General features: G+C 37.1%; 1 protein-coding gene and 1 pseudogene across 10 annotated transcripts in view; one reads left to right on the forward strand and one right to left on the reverse strand.

Annotated features, from left to right (window-relative positions):
* REV3L (REV3 like, DNA directed polymerase zeta catalytic subunit) overlaps positions 1–21,226 on the reverse strand; it is a 193,136-nt gene that overhangs the window by 134,935 nt on the left and 36,975 nt on the right. The window lies entirely within an intron of this gene.
* On the forward strand, positions 4,744–6,712 carry LOC107975244 (bromodomain-containing protein 7-like; annotated as a pseudogene).

Genomic DNA, 21,226 nt, shown 5'->3' on the forward strand with positions numbered 1-21,226 from the left:
AAAAGCTGAGAAAAGAGGCATTTAAAGAAATCTCTGGTCAACCATTAACTGACCACTATGCTAGCTGAGCAGAGATTTCAAATAGAGACTGCCGGGCGCGGTGGCTCATGCCTGTAATCCCAGCGTTTTGGGAGGCCGAGGCGGGCAGATTACGAGGTCAGGAGATCGAGACCATCCTGGCGAACATGGAAACCCCGTCTCTACTAAAAATACAAAAAAAAAATTAGCCGGGTGTGGTGGCGGGCACCTGTAGTCCCAGCTCCTCGGGAGGCTGAGGCAGAAGAATGGCACGAACCCGGCGGGTGGAGCTTGGAGTGAGCGGAGATTGCGCCACTGCACTCCAGCCTGGGCGACAGAGTGGGACTCCATCTCAAAAAAGAAAAAAGAATAGAGACTATACAAAATAAGCCCGGAAAATCACTAAAGAAATAAACTGCAGCAACAACAAAAATAAACTGGGCGGGTAGAGAGGAATCTAACTTGAGAACTGCTACATAATTTAAAATGTCTGGTTTTCAACAAAAATAAAATTATAAAACACACAAACAGGCAAATATGGCACCATATATATATATATATATATATATATATATATATATGCACACATATATATAAAAGCAGACAACAGAAACTGTTCATGAAGAAGCCAAGGTGTTGGACTTACTGGACAAAGATTTTAAGCCAGCTATTTCAAAAAACTAAAAGAAACATGTCAACAGAGTTAAAGGAGAGTATGAGACCAACATCTTACCAAATAGAGAATATCAATGAAGAGAGAGAAATTATAAAAAAAGAACCAAATAGAAATTCCGGAATTGAAAAGTTCAATAACTAAAATGAAAAATTTACAAGAGGGGGTATGATACTATGATATAAGAAGAAATATATATTTGGTCTTTGTCCCTCTTCCTGGTACACAGCTCCTAAAACGTTTGGATTCTTTTAAGTGTTAAGTGTTTACATGTGTACCAATGAGATGACTGGTAGCTGGGGGCTCCTGGATAGCCTCAGGTAGGGCAGAAGTGCAGGGAGCCTAGGGACTCCATTTGTGGCTGGTGTCTGAAGTGAGCAGTACTATCAGACAGAACCCTTACCCTGTAGGGTATACATTAGTAGTAGTTAGTGTCAGAATTGAATTGAATTGTAGAACACCCACAGTTGATGTCAGAAAACCGAGAATTTGTTACTGTAAAACTGATGCACAGGATGTCTTTTTCAAATTGGGTGGCCTCTAAGAAGGCTTTCAACTGAGTCTAGCTGAAAATTTGATGGATTTAAATCTTACTTTCTCCTTATAGACTATTTTCTTTCTCCTTATAAACAATGAAGATATGTATAATGTCCTCACATCTCCCCTTTATGGAACGGAACTAGAAGGGAATCAATTAACCCATTTATGCCAGAGGTTGCCATTTTTTGTGTGTGAAAAATCAGACTTTGGTGATGACCCTGAGCAGTAGGATATAAATAACTCCCACAAGCTTAGCAGCCCAATAATGGAACACTAGGCATAAATGGGTTAAGGGCCAACTTCCAAACTGAACAACAGTAGTTTGATGATTAATATGATTCTTTTATGATTAATATGTCAGAAATCTGATGAAATGTTGTATCCAAAGTTCATAAGCAATTTAATCTGCAATTATTGTTATAGAAAGTAAATCAACAATTCCCTTGATTTTCAATAACTATGAAACTATATGGGTACTGCTCAAAGGCACACACCATGGTACAACTATTTCTAAAAAGCTCAGTCTTAAAAAACAAAGCTTCTAACAGTAGTTTCAAGCACAAATCTCCAAGAAAATGTGCACCTTTCAGACTAAACGTCATAAAAATAGTGTTATTAACCTTAGTGAAAAATAAAATTCTGGCTTGTAAAACAAACACTTTTTAGTTTCAGATAATTTAGCCAGAATGGTCACACACATTAATTTTTGTGGTATTTTAATTGAAAGGTAAATAAACCAAAGTCTCAAAAAAAAATTCTGATTATGACATGAAAATTCATCTCAGACAATTTAAAGCAATATCAAAAGTTAATCAAAACAAACTTACTGTCTGGTCAAATTTGTACATAAATACCTAAATGCTCCTTCAAATGCAAATAAATAAAATATTATTGGTAGTTAACATTATATGCAAGTCTAGTAAATTATTCAACCATATTTTATGGTAGCTGAATACTAAAGGACCTTAAGCTTTTACCTGTCTAAAAGAAAGTTGAAAAGACAATGCACAGAATGAAAAAAAAGTTGTGAATCATATATTTCATAAGGGACTTGTATCTAGAACAAACAACTCTTTCAACTCAATAATAAAAAGACAATAAAATTTTAAAATGGACAGAGACTTCTGGTTGTAAAACAGTGGTACAGAAGTAACCTGGCTTCACTCACTGCCACAGGAAACCAAAACCACAAATACAGTGCTGACACGATCATGAGCAATATCCCAGAACTCAAATATGAGGAGACAGTTCCCAAGGCCACAAAGAAGTGAAAAAACTCTGAGCAAAAGAAAGCAAATTAGACTTTCATAATCACAGTGCCCCTCCCCTCAATCTGTCCAGCACCAAGCATGCAGAAAACTTTCCCAACTCAGAGTTGCTACACTGGAAAAAGTATAACTGAGGTGGACAACTGGCTTCTCCACCATCTTGGGTTCGTTGGCAAGAGACCTATCCCTGTCCTAATAACTGGGAGCAGTGGAAATACCTAAGGGAGAAATAATCCCTGAAAACCGCCAGAAATAAAGATAAGAGGTCGGAGGTGGGACTACCATCCCTAGTCCTGGAAACTCTGCTATGTAACTCAGCCAAAAGAGATGCCAAGTTGGAGTGGCTGTTCAGCAGCACCACACTGTTAAGAGGTTCATTTCACAGGTTCATTGGACATGAACCTCTACCCAGAAGTTAGGTGCTGAAAAGGAGGCAGCAACCTAGCAGATTTAAGAAAAAAAAAAAAAAAGAAAGAAAATTAACAGGTAAACTTCAAAGAATCTCTAAGCAAGCATATTCGATAAAAACCAAAACAAGCCAGATAGAGAAGACTAGAATAAATAACTAATCCTTGAATGCAAAGACACAGATGTATATCCACAACAAACAACAGAAAACAGGGAACCATGACCTCAAACAGACAAAGCAAGGAACCAGTGACTGACCCTAAGAAGACAGTGACATGAGCTTTCTGATCAAGAATTCAAAATACCAGGTATAAGGAAATTCAATAACTTTTACAAGGCAAAGCAGAAAAGTAATTAAGAAATTTATTAGAGAAATTTAGCAAGGAGATCAAAATAATACAAAAAAAAACAAACAGAAATCGAAATTGAGAAATACATTTGGTGAACAGAAAAATTCATTAGATACTCTCAATAGCACAATGGAAACTAAATAACCTACAAGACAACACAGAAAAGTAATACAGAAATTTATTAGAGAAATTTAACAAGAAGAGTGAAATAATACAAAGAAAACAAACAGAAATCAAAACTGAGAAATACATTTGGTGAACTGAAAAATTCATTAAAGTCTCTCAATAGCAGGATATATGAAACAAAAAAAAAGTCAGTGAGCTCAAAGACAGGCTATTTGAAAATACATGAGGAGAAAAAAGAAAAAAACCAATGGAAAGGAATGAAGGCTGCCTTTAAGATATAGAAAATTACCTCTAAAGACAAAATCTAAGAAATTTATTGGTATTTAAGAGTGAGGGCTCTTGTTAAGCAAGGGCAAGGGGCAAAAAGCTTATTTCAAGAAATAACAGAAAAAAATCCCAAAACTTGAGAAAAAGATAAATATCCAGGTACAGGAATAAAGGTAAGACAACACCAAATAGATTTGATGCAAATAAGACTACTCCCAAGTTATATAATAATGAAACACTCAAAGGTCAAGGACAAAGAAAGCAGCAAGAGAAAAGAAGTAAATGATGTATACAAGTGCTCCAACTTGTCTGGCAACAGACAAGAGAAACTATAAAGGCCAGGAAAGAGTGGAATGCCATCTTCAACGTGCTTTAAAAAAATGCCATCTAAGAATACAGTATTGAGCAATGCTATCCTTCAAATATAAAAAAGAGGGTTTTTGTTTTGTCTTTTTATTTTTTAAATCTTCTTTTGTAGTGATGGGAATCATGCTATGTTGACCATGCTGGTTTTGAACTCCTGGACTCAAGCAATCCTCCCATCTCTGCCTCCCAAAGTGCTAGGATTATAGGTGTGTGCCATTGTGCCCAGCCAAATACATAGTCTTTCCCAGACAAACTTAAGCTAAGAGAATTCACCACCACCAGAACCACCTTACAAAAAAATGCACATGGGAGTTCTTCCACCAGACAGAAAAAAACACTAACTTACAAAAAGAAAGCTTGTAAAGGTATAAAACCCACTGGTAAAATTAAGTACACAAACAAACCAGAATACTCTATTACTGCAATTTGTAGTGTACAATCCATTTGTAACTCTGTTTGGTATGAAGTCCAAAAGACAAATCTACCAAAAACAGTAATACTTATAGCAACCCATTAAGAGATAGGCAATATAAAAACATAAAAATTAACACAACATAGTGTCAAAATGTGGGGGGCGGGGTGGGGTGGAGTTATAGGAAAGAGGGTTTTCTAGCTTCTCGAGAGGGGCCTGGCGGGCCCCGCTCCCGCCCTCGGCTCGCCTGGCCCAGACCGGAAGCAGCGCCGCACTGCCTGGGCCTGGCGCAGCAGGTGAGCACAGGGACCCGGTCGGACATGGACAAGAAGCACAAGCACAAGAAGCTCAAGTCGGACAAACACCTCTACCAGGAGTATGTAGAGAAGCCCTTGAAGCTGGTCCTCAAAGCAGGAGGGAATGAAGTCACCGAACTCTCCATGGGCAGCTCGGGGCACAACTCCAGCCTCTTTGAAGACAAAAAACGATCATGACAAACAAAAGGACAGAAAGTGGAAAAAGAGAAAGAAAGGAGACAAGCAGGTTCCAGGGGAAGAAAAGGGGAGAAAACAGATAAGAGTTAAGGAGGATAAAAAGAAGCGAGATTGAGACGGGGTGGAGAATGAGGCAGAAAAAGACCTCCAGTGTCACGCCCCTGTGAGATTAGACTTGCCCGGTGAGAAGCCTCTCACAAGCACTTTAGCCAAACAAGAAGTAGAACAGATACCCCACCCCTTCAAGAAGCTTTGAATCAACTGGCGAGACAATTGCAGAGAAAAGATCCAAGTGCTTTCTTTCATTTCCTGTGACTGATTTTACTGCTCCTGGCTACTCCATGATCATTAAACACCCAATGGATTTTAAATGAAAGAAAAGATCAAGAACAATGACTACCAGTCCATAGAAAAACTAAAGGATATTTTCAAACTAATGTGTACTAATGCCATGATTTACAATAAACCAGAGACCATTTATTATAAAGCTGCAAAGAAGCGGTTGCACTCGGGGATGAAAATTCTTAGACATGAAAGAATTCAGAGCCTGAAGCAGAGCATAGACTTCATGGCTGACTTGCAGAAAACTCAAAAGCAGGAAGACAGAACAGACACCTCGCAGAGTGGGGAGGACAGAGGCTGCTGGCCGAGAAGAGAGAGGACTCTGGAGATGCCAAAGCACACGCCTTCAAGAGTCCCAGCAAAGAAAATAAAAAGAAAGACAAAGACATGCTTGAAGGTAAGTTTAAAAGCAATAATTTAGAGAGAGCGCAGGGGCAGCTTGACGGCATCGTGAAGGAATCTGGAGGAAAGCTGACCAGGCGGCTTGTGAACAGTCAGTGCAAATTGGAAAGAAGAAAACCAGACGGAACAACAATGTTGGGACTTCTCCATCCTGTGGATCTCATTGTAGGAGAGCCAGGCTACTGCCCTGTGAGACTGGGAATGACAACTGGAAGACTTCAGTCTGGTGTGAATACTTTGCAGGGGTTCAAAGAGGACAAAAGAACAAAGTCACTCCAGTGTTATATTTGAATTATGGGCCCTACAGTTCTTATGCACCGCATTATGACTCCATATATGCAAATATCAACAAGAATGATTCTGATTTAATCTATTCAACCTATGGGGAAGACACAGATCTTCCAAGCGATCTCAGCAGCCATGAGTTTTTGGCCACGTGCCAAGATTATCCATCTGTGATGGCAGATAGTTTACTGGATGTTTTAACAAAAGGAGGGCATTCCAGGACCCTACAAGAGATTTAGATGTCACTGCCTGAAGATGGAAGGCCATACTAGGACACCTGACACAGCAAAAGAAATGGAGATTACAGAAGTAGAGCCACCAGGATATCTGGACTCCAATACTTCAAGACAGGCTCATAGCGCTGAAAGCAGTAACAAACTTTGGCGTTCCGGTTAAAGTTTTTGATTCTGAAGAAGCTGAAATATTCCAGAAGAAACTTGATGAGACCACCAGATTGCTCAGGGAGCTAGCTCCAGGAAGCCCAGAATGAAAGTTTCAACACCAGACCCCCTCCCAACATGATCTGTCTCTTGGGTCCCTCATACAGAGAAATGCATCTCACTGAACAAGTGACCAATAATCTTAAAGAACTTGCACAGCGAGTAACTACAGGTGATATCATAAGCACATATGGAATTTGAAAAGCAATGGGGATTTCCATTCCTTCCCCTGTCATGGAAAACAACTCTGTGGATTTGACAGAAGATACTGAAGAACCTAAAAAGACGAATGTTGCTGAATGTGGACCTGGTGGAAGTTGAGGCCACCTGTATTTGATTATATATTATGTACATACTTTTTCATTCTTAACTTAGAAACGCTTTTTAGAATATATTAAATATTTGTAAATTGTGTTTTTAATTAAACTTTGCAACAGTGAATTTGAATGTTCCAGAGGTTGGACTTGTATTAGGTAATAAAGCTGGACCTGAGGGGAAAAAAAGAGGGTTTTCAAAAAAAATTTCTATTCTTTGTTTTGTAATTAAGATGTTTTTGTAAGTCTCATGGTTACCACAATGCAAAAACCTATAACAGATTCACTATAACTAAAAAGCAATGAATTAAAACATACTACCAGAGAAAATCTCTTAATCACAAAGGAAGACAGTAAGAAAAAGAAAAAAGGAAGGAGTTCTAAAACAACAGAAAACAAGCAATGAAATGACAGTAGTAAGTTTACTTGGCAACAGTAACACTGAATGCAAATGGACTCAATTCTCTAATTACAAGGCAGAATGAATTCTGTCTAAACAGATAAAGAAGCAAGAGTTAAACTATATGCTGCCTATAAGAAACTTACTTTGCCTATAAAGCCACACACAGACTGAAAGTGAAAGGCTGGAAAAAGATATTCCATGCAACTGGAAACAAAAAGCAGGAGTAGCTATATTTGTATCAGATAAAACAGACTATCAAGACTGTAAAAAGAAACAAAGAGGGTCACTATGTATTGATAAAAGGGTCAATTCAGCAAGAGGATATAACAATTATAAATATCTATGCATGCAACACCAGAGCATCTGAGTGCATAAAGCAAATAATACATTTAAAAGGATAGACAGACTGCAATACAGTAATAGTAGGGGACTTCAACACCCCATTTTCAGTAATGGACAGAACATCCAGACAGAAAATCAAGAAAGAACACTGGAGTTAAGCTACACAGTACACAAACAGGCCTAATCAACATTTATGGAACATTTTACCCATGGCTGCAGAAAACACATTCTTTTCATCAGCATATGGAACATTCTCTGAAACAAATCATATCTGAGACAAAAAACAAGTCTCACCAAATTTAAGTAAGTAGAAATCATACCAAGTATCTTCTCTGGCCACAATGGAATAAAACTAGAAATTAATAACAAAAGGAAGCTTAAAAATACACAAACACATGAAAATTAAACAACATTCTCCTGAATGACCAATGGGTCAATAAAGAAATTAAGAAGGAAATTTAAAAATTTCTTGAAACCAATGGAAATGAAAACACAACATACCCAAACCTATGGGATACAGCAAAAGTGGTACTAAGAAGGAAGTTTATAACAATAAACACCTATGTCAAAAAGTAGAAAGACTTCAAATAAACAACCTAATGGTATACCTGAAGGAACTAGAAAAAGAACAAAACAAACCCAAAATTAGTGGAAGGAAATAAATAGTAGCGATCAAATCAGAAATAAATGAAATTGAGACTAAAAACCAATACAGAAGATCAACAAAATGAAAGGTTGTTTTTTTAAAAAAGACAAACAAAATTAACTAACAAACCTTTAGCTAGGCTGGAAAAAAGAGAGAAGATCCAAACAAATAAAACCAGAAACAAAAGAGGAGATAAAACAACTGAGACCATAGAAATACAAAGAGACTATTATGAAGAGGCTAATATATGAGAGACTGTTATGAAGAACTATACACCAACAAATTGGAAAACCTAGAAGAAATGGATAATTTCCTGGACACAGTCTACCAAGGTTGAACCAAGGTGAAAGAGAAACCTTAATACACCAATAATGAGTAAGGAGACTGAAGCCATAACAGTCTCCCATCAAAGAAGAGCCCAGGACCTAATGGCTTCATTCCTAAATTCCATCAAACATATAAAGAACTAATACCAATTCTACTCAAACTCTTCAAACAAAATTGAAGCAGAAGGAATACTTTCAAACTCATTCTATGAGACCAGCATTACCCTGATACCAAAACCAGACAAGGACACAACCAAAAAAAGAAGACTACAGGCCAACATCCCTGATGAACACAGATGCAAAAATCCTCAACAAAATTCTAGCAAACCAAATTCAACATCACATTAGAAAGATCACTCACCACGATCAAGTGGAATTCATCCCAGGGATGCAGATTGTTCAACATAAGCAAATCAGTGAACATGATACATCAAATTAACATAATCATGAACAAAAAAGCCTATTATTGTTTCAACAGATGCTGGAAAAGCATTAAATAAAATTCAACATTACTTCATGATAAAAACCCTCAACAAAGGAACATCCCTCAAAATAATAAAGAATATATATTACAAACCCACACCTAACACTGTACTCAATGTGGAAATATTAAAAGCCTTTCCTCTAAGATCTGGAGCAAGACCAGGATGCCCACTTTCACCACTTTTATTCAATGTAATACTGGAAGTCCTGTCCAGAGCAATGAGGCAAGAGAGAGAAATAAAGAGTATCCAAATTGGAAAGGAAGAAGTCAAATTAGCCTTGCTTGCAGATGACATGGTCTTATACTCAGAAAAGCCTGAGGAACTCAACCAAAAAAACTGTTAAAAATGATTAATGGTCCGGGCGTGGTGGCTCATGCCTGTAATCCCAGCACTTTGGGAGGCTGAAGTGGGCGGATCACCAGGTCAGGAGATCGAGACCATCCTGGCTAACATGGTGAAACCACGTCTCTAATAAAAATACAAAAAAAAAATTAGCTGGGCATGGTGGCGGGCGCCCGTAGTCCCAGCTACTCAGGAGGCTGAGGCAGGAGAATGGCGTGAACCCGGGAAGCGGAGCTTGCAGTGAGCCAAGATTGTGCCACTGCACTCTAGCCTGGGCGACAGGGCGAGACTCCGTCTCAAAAAAAAAAAAAAAAAATCAATGAATCCAGTACAGTTGTAGGATAAAAAATCAACATACAAAAATCAGTAGCATTTATATACGCCAACAGCAAACAATCTGAAAAAAAAATCAAGAAAGCAACCCCACTTACAATAACTACAAAGAATAGAAAATATCTAAGAATCAATCCAACCAAAGAAGTAAAATATCTCTACTAGAAAAAGTATAAAACACTGATGAAAGAAATTAAAGAGGACACAGAAAAATGAAAAGATACTCCATGCTCATGGATTAGAAGAACCAATATTGTTAAAGTAACAATTCTGGCTAATGTGGTAACTCATGCCTGTATCCCAGCACTTTGGGAGGCCGAGACTGAAGGACTGCCTGAGCCCAGGAGTTCAAGGTAAGCCTGGGCAACATGGTGAAACCCTGTTTCTACAAAAAATACAAAAATTAGCTGGACGTGGCAGCACACGCCTATAGTCCCAGCTACTGGGGAGGCTGAGAGGTGGGAGGATTGCCTGAGACCAGAAGTCAAGGCTGCAGTGAACTGTATGTAATTGCACCACTGTACTCCAGCCTGTAAGACACAGCAAGATCCTGTCTCAAAACAAAACAACAAAACAATTCTACCCAAAGCAATTTACAAAGTCAATGGAATCCCTATCAACGTATAAATGACGTTCTTCACAGAAATAGAAAAAACAATCCTAAAATATGTATGGAACCATAAAAGACCCTGAATAGCCAAATCAATCTTGAGCAAAAAGAAAGCTGGAGGCATCACACTACCTGACTTCAGAATATACTACAAAGCTATAGAAACCAAATCAGCATGCTATTGGCATAAAAACAGACATACAGACCAATGAAACAGAACAGAGAACCTACATATAAATCCAGACATTAACAGCTCACTCATTTTCAACAAAGGCATCAAAAACATACAATGGGGAAAAAAACAGTCTCTTCAACAAATGGTGCTGGGAAAACTGAATAACCACATGCAGAAGAATGAAACTAAAAACAGAACCTCCTTATCTCTCACCATATACAAAAGTCAAAATGGATTAAAGACTTAAATCTCACACCTGAAACTATGAAACTACTAGAAGAAAACATTGGGGAAATGCTCCAGGACATTGGTCTGTGCAAAGATTTTTTTGGGTGAGACCTCAAAAGCACAGGCAACCAAGCCAAAAATAGACAAAAGGATTACATCAAGCTTCTGTAGAGCAAAGGAAACAATCAATGAAGTGATAAAGACAATTCATAAAATGGAAAAAAATATTCACACGCTACTCATCTAACAAGGGATTAACAACCAAAATATATAAGGAGCTCAAACAAATCAATAACAACAAAACAAATAATCTGATTTTTAAATAGGCAAAAGGTCTGAATAGATATTTCTCAAAAGAAGACATAAAAATGGCCAGACACATGAAAAGATGCTCAACATCACTAACCATCAGAGAAATACAAATCAAAATCATAATGAGATATCATCTCACCCCAGTTAGAATGGCTTTTATCAAAAAGACAATGAATAATGGATGCTGGTGAGGATGTGGATAAAGGAGAATCCTCGTACACCACTGCTGGGAATGTAAATTAGTACAGTTACTATGGAAAACTGTGTGGAGGTTTCTCAATCCAACAATTCCACTTTTGAATATAAACCCAAAAGAAAATCAATATACTGAAGATATCTCTGTACTCCCATGTTTATTGAAGCACTATATTCACAATAACAAAAATTATTAGAATCAATGTAAGTGCCCATCAGTGGATGAATGGATAAAGAAAATATGGTATATATACACAATGGAATGTTATTCAGCCATATAAAAAAAATGAAATCCTGTCATTTGCAGCAACATAAGTGAAACTGGAAGTCATTATATGTTAAGTGAAAAAAGCCAAGTACAGAAAGACATTATTACATGTTCTCATTCATATGTGGGAGCTAAAAAAGTGGATCTCATGAAGATAGAGAGCAGACTGGTAGTTAGCAGAAGCTGAGAAGGGTGGGGGTGCAGGGATGAAGAGAGGTTGATTAAGGGGTACAAATATAGAGTTTGATAGAAGAAACAAGACCTAGTGTTTGGTAGATCAGCAGGGTGACTATAGTTTACAATAATATGTTGTATATTTCAAAATAGCTAGAAGAGAATCAATCAAATATTTCTAGCATAAAGACAAATATTTAAGATGAGATGAATATCCCAATTACACTGATTTGATCTTTACAAATTATGTAAATGTAGTAAATTATCATATGTACCCCAAACATATGTACATCTACTATGTCTCAATAAAAAATACTAAATATTATAAATGGGCAAAGGATGTGAATAAACATTTTCCTGAGGAGATATCAAATGGCAAATAAGCACATTAAAAGATTCTCAACATCAGCAGCCATCAGCAAAATGCAAATCGGAACCACACGCTCACCAGGACAGCTATAATTAAAAAGTCAGACAATAACTAGTGTTGTGGAGAAACTGGAAATTTCATACACTACTTCTAGGAATGTTAAATGGTGCAGGTGCTTTATAGAATAGTCTGGTAGTTCTTCAAAAAGTTAAAAAAATAGAGTTATCATATGACCAGCAATTCTACTCCTAGGTATATGTCTAAGAGAAATGAAAATACATGTCCACACAAATACTTGTACATGAATATTCATAGCAGCATTATTCATAATGGTCAAAAGGTGAACACAACTCAGAAGTCCATCAATTGATGAATGGATAAATACAATACAGCATATCCAGAAAATAGAATATTATTCAGCCATAAAAAGGAATGAAGTGCTGATAAATGCTATACTATATATAAAATTAAAATATTTCAATTAAAAATTGTATACTAAAAATTTTTATTAATTTTTAGCATTTTTAGTATTAAATTTTTAGTATACAATTTTTAATTAAAATATTTTAATTTTATATTATATAGAGAAAAATTTTAAATATTATGCTAAGGGAGCCAGACACAAAAAATCACATATTATGTGACTCCATTTATGTGAAATGTCCAAAATAGGCAAATTTATAGAGAAAGAAAGGAGATTAATGGTTGCTAGGGCTTAGGGAATTGGTGGGAAATGAGTACTGACTGCTATTTGAGACGGTGTTTCTTTTTAGGGTGACAATGTTCTAAAATTGATTGCGCTTATGGTTGCACAACTCTGTGAATAAAGATCACTGAATTGTATAAATAGGTAAAATGTATAGTATGTGAACTACATCTCAATAAACTTACATAATTTTTTTTTTGAGACAGGGTCTTCCTCTGTCACTCAGGCTGGAGCACAGTGGCAGGATCACAGTTCACTGCAGGTCTGACCACCTGGCTCTAGTGATCTTCCTGCTTCAGCCTCTCGAGTAGCTGGAACTACAGGTATGTGACACCTGCCTAATTTTTTTATTTTTATTTTTATTTTTTATAGAGACAGGGTCTCGCTAAGTGCTTAGACTGGTCTCAAACTCCTGGGCTCAAGTGATCCTCTTGCCTCAGCCTCCTGAGTAGCTGCCTTGCCTCAAAGTGCTGGGATTACAGGCATCAGCCACCTCACCTGGCCTATTATACAATCTTTTAAACTTATCTATACTCATTGTTTTCTTTAGCAGTTGCTAATGAGATGACCTAATTTTGAATATACCATTAGAGAAAATGCATTCATTAAATTATTCAATTTATATCATAGGAATAAATTATGAATATACAGAAATATAATCATTTGCCACTACAACCACTTACATATCTTTATTTTTATTTAATGATGCACTAAATATAGTATTTTTATTTTAATTATTTTTTTAGAGACAGAATCTTGCTATGTTGCCCAGGCTGGGACTATAAGTGTGCACCAGTGTACCTGGCTTTAAACCCTGAATCATATTAAGATTAAAAAAAAAAAGAGGTAAAGTGATCATTACCAAAAAATAAACAATTCAGAAAGAACTGTTAATGTTAAGAAAGTTTTCTCAGACAATAAAACTAAATGACAAAAAAACAATTTAATATTTGAACAGGCTCCTCACATCCCTCAAAATCCCATATCCCAACCCGATATCCTATAACTTTCATACATGAATTAAAGAAAGGTTTTCTTAGGACTATGTTTAATTATTTAGAGGCCTGGGTTGATATGGCAAGTGAGTTCTACTAAGCATACAGTTGATCTCACGGGGTCCTGAATAAGGCAAAATGATAAATCATAAAAATCCAAAGTCCAAAGCTTTGGGCAAAAACACATTAACTAAACTTGTCAAAAACAGTGCAAACCAGAAGTCAGTGGAGCAACATCTTTAATGTATTAAAAGACAAAAAAAACAGTCAATTTTTTAGTGGTTACCCTGGAGTTTGAAGTATACATTTGCAACTATTCTAAATCCACTTTCAAATAATACTATACTGCCTCAAAGGTAACTTATATTAGGTTGGTGCAAAAGTAACTGTGGTTTTTGCATTGTTGGAATTTGCTGTTTGATTGGAATACATTCTTAAATAAATGTGATTATGTTATACATCCTTTTAACAGGCATTTCTCACTTTATGTTTTTTTGCTAATGACTGATTACTTGCTGTTCATTTTATGTTTAGAGTATGGAAATGACGTCAGACAAAAAGCAAATTTGAGCGATTTTCTTATTTGAGTTCAAAATGGGTTGTAAAATAGCAGAGACAACTCACAACATCAACAATGCATTTGGCCCAGGAACTGCTAACAAATGTACAGTGCAGTGGTGGTTCAAGAAGTTGTGCAAGGGGGACAAGAGGCTTGAAGATAAGGAACTTGGTGGCCGGCCATCAGAAGTAGACAACAACCAATTGAGAGCAATCATCAAAGCTGATCCTCTTAAAACTACATGAAAAGTTGCCAAAGAACTCAACATAGAGCATTCTACAGTCATTCAACATTTGAAGCACATTGGAAAAGTGAAAAAGCTACGTAAGTGGGTGCCTCATGAGCTGCATGAAAACAAAAGAAATCGTTTTGAAGTATGGTCTTCTCTTATTCTACCCAATAACAACGAAACATTTCTTGACTGGATGGTAACATGACAGAAAATGGATTTTATGTGATGACCAGCTCAGTGGCTGGACCAAGAAGCTCCAAAGCACTTCCTAAAGCCACACTTGCACCAAAAAAAGGTCATGGTCACAGTTTGGTGGTCTGCTGCCCGTTTGACCCACTACAGCTTTCTGAATCCAGGCAAAAACCAATACATCTGAAAAGTATGCTCAGCAAATCAATGAGATGCACCGAAAACAGAAAGGGCCCAATTCCTCTTCAAGACAATGCCTGACCGCCAACCAGCGCTTCAAAAGTTGAAGAAATTGGGCTATACAATTTTGCTTCAGCCATCATATTCACCTGACCTCTTGCCAGTGGACTATGATTTCTTCCAGCATCTGGACAACCTTTTGCCAGGAAAATGCTTCCACAACCCATAGGATGCAGAAAATGCTTTCCAAGAGTTCACTGAATCCTGAAGCACAGATTTTTTTTTTTTGAGACGGAGGAGTTTCGCTCTTGTTGCCCAGGCTGGAGTACAATGGCACAATCTTGGCTCACTGCAACCACCGCCTCTGGGGTTCAAGTGATTTTCCTACCTCGGCCTCCCTCCTAGTAGCTGGGATTACAGGCATGTGCCACCATGCCCGGCTAATTTTGTATTTTCAGTAGAGACGGGGTTTCTCCATGTTGGTCAGGCTGGTCTCAAACTCCCAACCTCAGGTGATCCACCCACCTGGGCCTCCCAAAGTGCTGGGATTACAGGCGTGAGCCACCACGCCGAGCCCCAAAGCAAAGATTTTTATGCTACAGAAATAAACAAACATATCTTTTGGCGAAAATGTGTTGATTATAATGGTTCCTATTTTGATTAATAAAGATGTGTCTGAGCCTAGTTATAATGATTTAAAATTCCTGGTCCAAAACTGCAATTACTTATAAGGGACAGCCCTCCTGTCCCTTATAAAATTGCTGCCATTCATTTCACTTATCCCTAAGCTATAACTGAATGTATTACTGCTATTATTATTTTGAACAGTTACCTATCAGTTAAGAACAAGAAAATAAAAGATTTTACCTTTACTTATTCCTTTTCTAATACTCTTCCTTTCTTTATGTAGATCCAAGTTTCTCACCTATATCATGTTCCTTTTCTCTGGAGAACTTCTAACATTTCTTATAAGGCAAGTAACATTTCTTACTGGCAACAGATTCCCTCAATGTTTATTTGTCTGAGAAAGTTTTTTATTTCTCTTTCATTTTGAAGGATAATTTCACTGCACACAGAGTAATTCGAGGTTGGTGTTTTTCTTTCAACACTTAAAACACTTCACTCCTCTCTCTTCTTGCTTGCATTGTTTGTGAACAGAAGTCCGATGTAATTTTTGCTTTCTTCACATAGAAGTAAGGTGGGTTTTTTCGCCTCTGGTTTCTTTCAAAATTTTCTCTTTATCTTTGGTTTCCTGCAGTTTGAATATGATATGTGTAGGTGTTTAATTTCGGAAAATTCTCAGTCATTATTACTTCAAATATTTATTTTGTTCTTCTGAAAAGCCCATCAAAGGTATTCTTCATTTCTGTTATAGATTTTATTTCTAGCATTTCCTTTTCTTACAATTCCAATCCCTATGCCTCTATTATCCATCTGTTCTTTTTGTTACTGTTGTTGTTGTCGTCGTTGTTGTTTTTGAGACAGGGTCTCGCTCTGTCACTCAGGCTGGAGTGCAGTGGCGTGATCTTGGCTCACTGCAGCCTTGACCTCATGGGCTCAGGCAATTCTCCCACCTCAGCCTCCCAAATGGCTGGGACTACAAGCACATATGCCACCACACCCAGCTAATTTTATTTTTTATAGAGAAAAGGTCTCACTATGCTGCCCAGGCTGGTCTTGAACTCCTGGGCTCAAGTGATTCTCCCACCTCGCTTCCCAAAGTGCTGAGATTACAGGTGCGAGCCACCACGTCCAGCCACTCATCTGTTCTTGTATATTGTCTACATTTTTTATTACAGACCTTACCATGTTACTCATCATTATTTTAAATTATCAATCTGACAATTCCAAAATCTCTGCCATATCTAGCTGGGAGTTAAGACTGTCATGTTTACTATTTGCTGTAGTTATAGGTGTTAGAGGCTAATATTTTCTCTACTGTCCTTGTTTTTGTCTCATACTGTCTTTGGGTTTCCCTAGAAACTCTTTACATAGTGTGAGTCTAAGCCTTGCAGTTCTTTCAACTGTAATCTTCTGTTATTATACAGGAGCCTGCTGACATGAGGGGAGGGGAAGAACCTGTTGATGTGGGGTATGGGGAGAAGATGAAGTGTTCTATAGTCCTATGATTACGTTTCAGTCTTTAAGTGGGCCTGTGTCCCGGGGGTGTGACCGTCACAAGTGATTTTCAGCTTTTCCCCCCACTTAGGTGATACAGGAAAAATAAAGGGGGCTGGAGTTAGATACTTCCCTTTCCCTGAGTTGGTTACGGCGCTGGTGGTTTCCCTTGGCAAATGTTACATGTGACCTTGTAAACAATGTGTATTCTGAAATTATTAGGTAGGTGTAGGGTTCTAAAAATGTCAATTAGACTGAGTTGGTTGACAGTGTTGTTCAAGTGTTTCATATACTTACTGATTTTCTACCCACTTGTTTCACCAAATGCTGAAAAGAGGGAGTGTTGAAGTCTCCAACTGTAACACTGGCTTTATCTTTTTCTCTCTTTAATTCTCCCTTATGTTCTCCCTTGATGTCAGTATTGCATCAAGTTTTTTGAACTTTTTGTCTTTTTGAAAACTTGAACTTTTTATCATTTTGAAATATCCCTCTGTAATTCTGATAATACGTCTTACCATGAAGTCTACTTTGCCTGATCTTTAGATACGCCAGTGTTCCTAGTGACTTTTCCTTGCAAAGTACATTTCTCCACTGTTTTACTTTCAAACTGTCTATATATTAAGTATGATTCTTATGAGCTGCATATGGTAGTGCTTTGCATTTTAAGTTAGAATAATAAGTCCACGTAAAACTAATCCAATTATTTAAGTAATAAGGTTTGAGGTTATGTTTTCCCATTTTGTTTTCTATTTTTCCTGCTTATTCATTGCTCATTTTTTTTCCCTAACCTGCTCTCTTTTGGCCTGAAAAAATTTTAGATTCAATTCTGCCTTATCAGTCGTCTTATTAACTACATCTCTTTAAGTAGTTGTTCTTATGATGATTTCCCTGTATATGGTTTGAGAGATTTTTCTTGGCTGCTTTAAAGATTTTTATTAATTTGCAACAATTCAATTATGATGTGCCATGGTGTCTCTCTCTCTGTGTGTATGTGTGTGTGTGTCCTGTTTAGGATCTGTGGTGGTGTTTTTTGTTTCTGAGACAGGATTTCACTTTGTCGCTCAGGCTGGCTATGTTGCTATTTATAAGTTTTGTTCTATTGTGTTTTCATTAAAATTACTAAATACACTTAAATACCTATCTTAAAGTCCTTTTCCTTGAATTTGATCACATATTGCATTCTGGGTCTGTTTTTATTCACAAGACTTTCTCCTTTTTATAGATTACATTTGCCTACTTCTTTGTATATCTAGTAATTTTTTTTTTTTTTTCAGACAGAGTCTTTCTCTGTTGCCCAGGCTGGAGTGCAGTGGCTCACTGCAACCTCCGCTTCCTGGGTTCAAGCCATTCTCATGCCTCAGCCTTCCGAGTAGCTGGGACTACAGGCGCCGCCACCTCGCCCAGCTGATTTTTGTATTTTTAGTAGAGACGAGGTTTCACCATATTGGCCAGGCTGGTCTCAAACTCCTGACATTGTGATCCACCGCGCCCGGCCATACCTAGTAATTTTTAAATAGATGGTGGGCATTGTAGATACCTGCTTATATGTGGATTTTATTGTCGTCCTTTCAAGAAAGGTTTGTCCCAGCAGGCAACTAATTTACTTGCAGATCAATCTGATTGTTTTCAGCCTCGTTTTTAAATTTTGTTAGTGCAGGTCCAGGAAAGCCTTTACGCTAAGACTACATTAGCCCTACTCATAAGATGTGACCTTTCTGGAATTTCTACTGAATGCCTGGTGTATTCAAGAAGGTCTCAATACTCTGAATAGACAAAATGTTCATATTTTGCAGATGTGTGCAAACTTTGGTAGTTGCTTAATTTATGGTTTTCAGTAGCTATCCTTTCACTGAAAATTGGCCTCACAGGGTCTTAACCTATCCATACACAGCTTAACATTCAGCCATAGGCTGTTCATTTATTCATTTCATGAAGGAATTTAGAAAAAATGCTATCCTTTAGTCTGATACATGACTTTAATGGTGTAGGCCAGAAATTCTTAATTGTTTTATAAAAAGGAGTTGATTCTATTTCCCAAAGCTCTGAGGTCAAAGAGAACTGATTTTAAATATTCCAAACCAAACAGAAAACAGAGTACCATTATTGTCCATGTTCCATTCACTCTATAAAATATGGGCAAACAACAGAGAATTAACAAAGTGTGTATAGCAATGGTAACTGACATGGAAATGTAACATGTAGACAGGCCTTCAAACATCTACTGGCAGATTAGGAAGTATTGGTTAAAAACACAGGTTCATAAAACTATAGATCAGCGGAAAAGGAACTGATTGCCCATTGCATAGTGCTAGACCAAGTGGTTATCAAGCTGGGAAAAAAGGTAGGGTTAGATTTCCAAAATCATACTGCCCAAGAAATCAATCCAGATAGATTCAAATCCAAGTATATACAAAATATTTTTAAAATCTCTGTCTAGAAGATTTTTAAAAACAAGCATAAAAGGCTTAAACTACAAAAGAAAAAGCTATGACTTTAAATTAAAATGGCCACAAATACCACAAATTAAAAGACAAAGACCTGAAAGAGATGTTTCCAATACACTTAACCACAAATGATCAGTATCCAGAATATATAAAGAACTCCTACAAATCAGTAAGAAAGAAAGCAACCCAAAAGAAAAATGGTAAAAGAATATGATGGGGCCATTTCCACAGAAAAGGAAGAAAAGGAAAGTAGAACGACTGATAATATATCAAATGATAATCAACCTTTAGGTTTTACGTTCTGAAAATTCCTACAAACTTCTTTCACTCAAAACAAAACTTTTTGATACAGCCAAGATAAAATGCCTAACGGGTTAGTTGCTTGGTGTAGGCTTTCTCTACTCCAGTACAATAAAATTAGACTTATTTGAAAGGAAAAAAATGCCAGGGCTATAATGTCATCTGCTAATTTGTCCTTTTTGTCATTAGAAAAATTTCACAAAGCAGGTTAATGTTTAAGGTATATTTTCCTCAACTGGCAAAGAGAACTGAATACTGTTCATCCTACTTCTTTCCCAGAAGTATAGTGGCCAAAGCGAAGGAGATTTATGGAAGGCAATGATTAACCCAGAGAACTAACCTAGGCAGTCAAGCAACCGATCACCTCATCGTTTTCAAGAATCAACTACAGATAATAAGACGGCAACAGGAGAGAAATATAAGAAGCTCTCGGCATGTGGCAAACTGCCTTGGAAGGGAAGAAGAAACAAAAACTTTTGGGGTCCACTTAAAAACTCAATGAGAATATACTTCTATCTGAAGAAAAAAGTGTTAACAAGAATGCAGGTGGCAACAATAGACAGTGGGAACTACTAGAAAGGAAAGGTAGGGAGGGGGGCAAGGATTAAGTAACCATTGGGTGCCACGCTCACTACCTGGGTAACAGGGGTAAATCATGTCCCAAGCCTCAGCATCATGCAATATACCCATGTAACAAACCTGAATATGTACCCCTGAATCCAAAATATAAGTTGCAATTTTTTAAAAAAACAGCTAAAATAAAGAAAATTAAAAGTATTAAATATATTTAGAAATTGGAGTAAAGTTACTCTTAAAACCTTATAAAGAAAACCATTTTTAAAATATTTTCTGGTTATTCTAAATAAATTAGGGGGATATACCAACAATTCACCATATGTTTTTACTGAACACCTAAGTGTGTACAAGGCTTTATAAAGGTAATGTGGATTTCAAAATGAATTAAGTACAACCTCTACCTTTAAAGAGCTGGGGATGGGGTTGTTGCAAAAAGTTATACTGCAAGACAGAGATGGAAACAAAATGCTTAGGGAGCCCCCCTAAAAAGGGAAACTAATTGGAATGGATGTGGCAAGAAAGGATTCATAGAAGTGTTATTTACACCAGTCTTTAAAGGATGGGTAGGAATTTAACAGACATAGGAAAAGGAGACTGGAAAAGGTAAAGCAGACAAAAAAACAGAGGGAACAGTTTAAGCAAAGGTATGGGGGTTAGACAAAGCATAGGATATATTCAGGAAATGCCAAGCATATGAGTGGGGCTGAAATATAAGATTCATGGTAAAGAGAAAGAAAAATGGGAAATAAGCCTAGAAAAGAACAATGGAGACAGACTGAGGAAGTCCCTTTATACAACACAAAAAGTTCATTTTCAGCTGTGGGGATTCAAATGATTTTGTGCTGTACAGACATACATAATGTAGCCCTTTACTGTCAGATGGGCCTGTGTATGAGTTAAGTCTCATTTTAACAATTGTGCTGTCTTGTGGTCATCAATCCACCAACTCCCATGAGAGTTAGCAGTTAATCAGAATAAATGCTGAGGTTGGTTAAATGCTAAATTTTAAAACA

Source organism: Pan troglodytes, chromosome 5, assembly GCF_028858775.2.
Source record: "Pan troglodytes isolate AG18354 chromosome 5, NHGRI_mPanTro3-v2.0_pri, whole genome shotgun sequence".
NCBI classification, from domain to species: Eukaryota; Metazoa; Chordata; class Mammalia; order Primates; family Hominidae; genus Pan; species Pan troglodytes.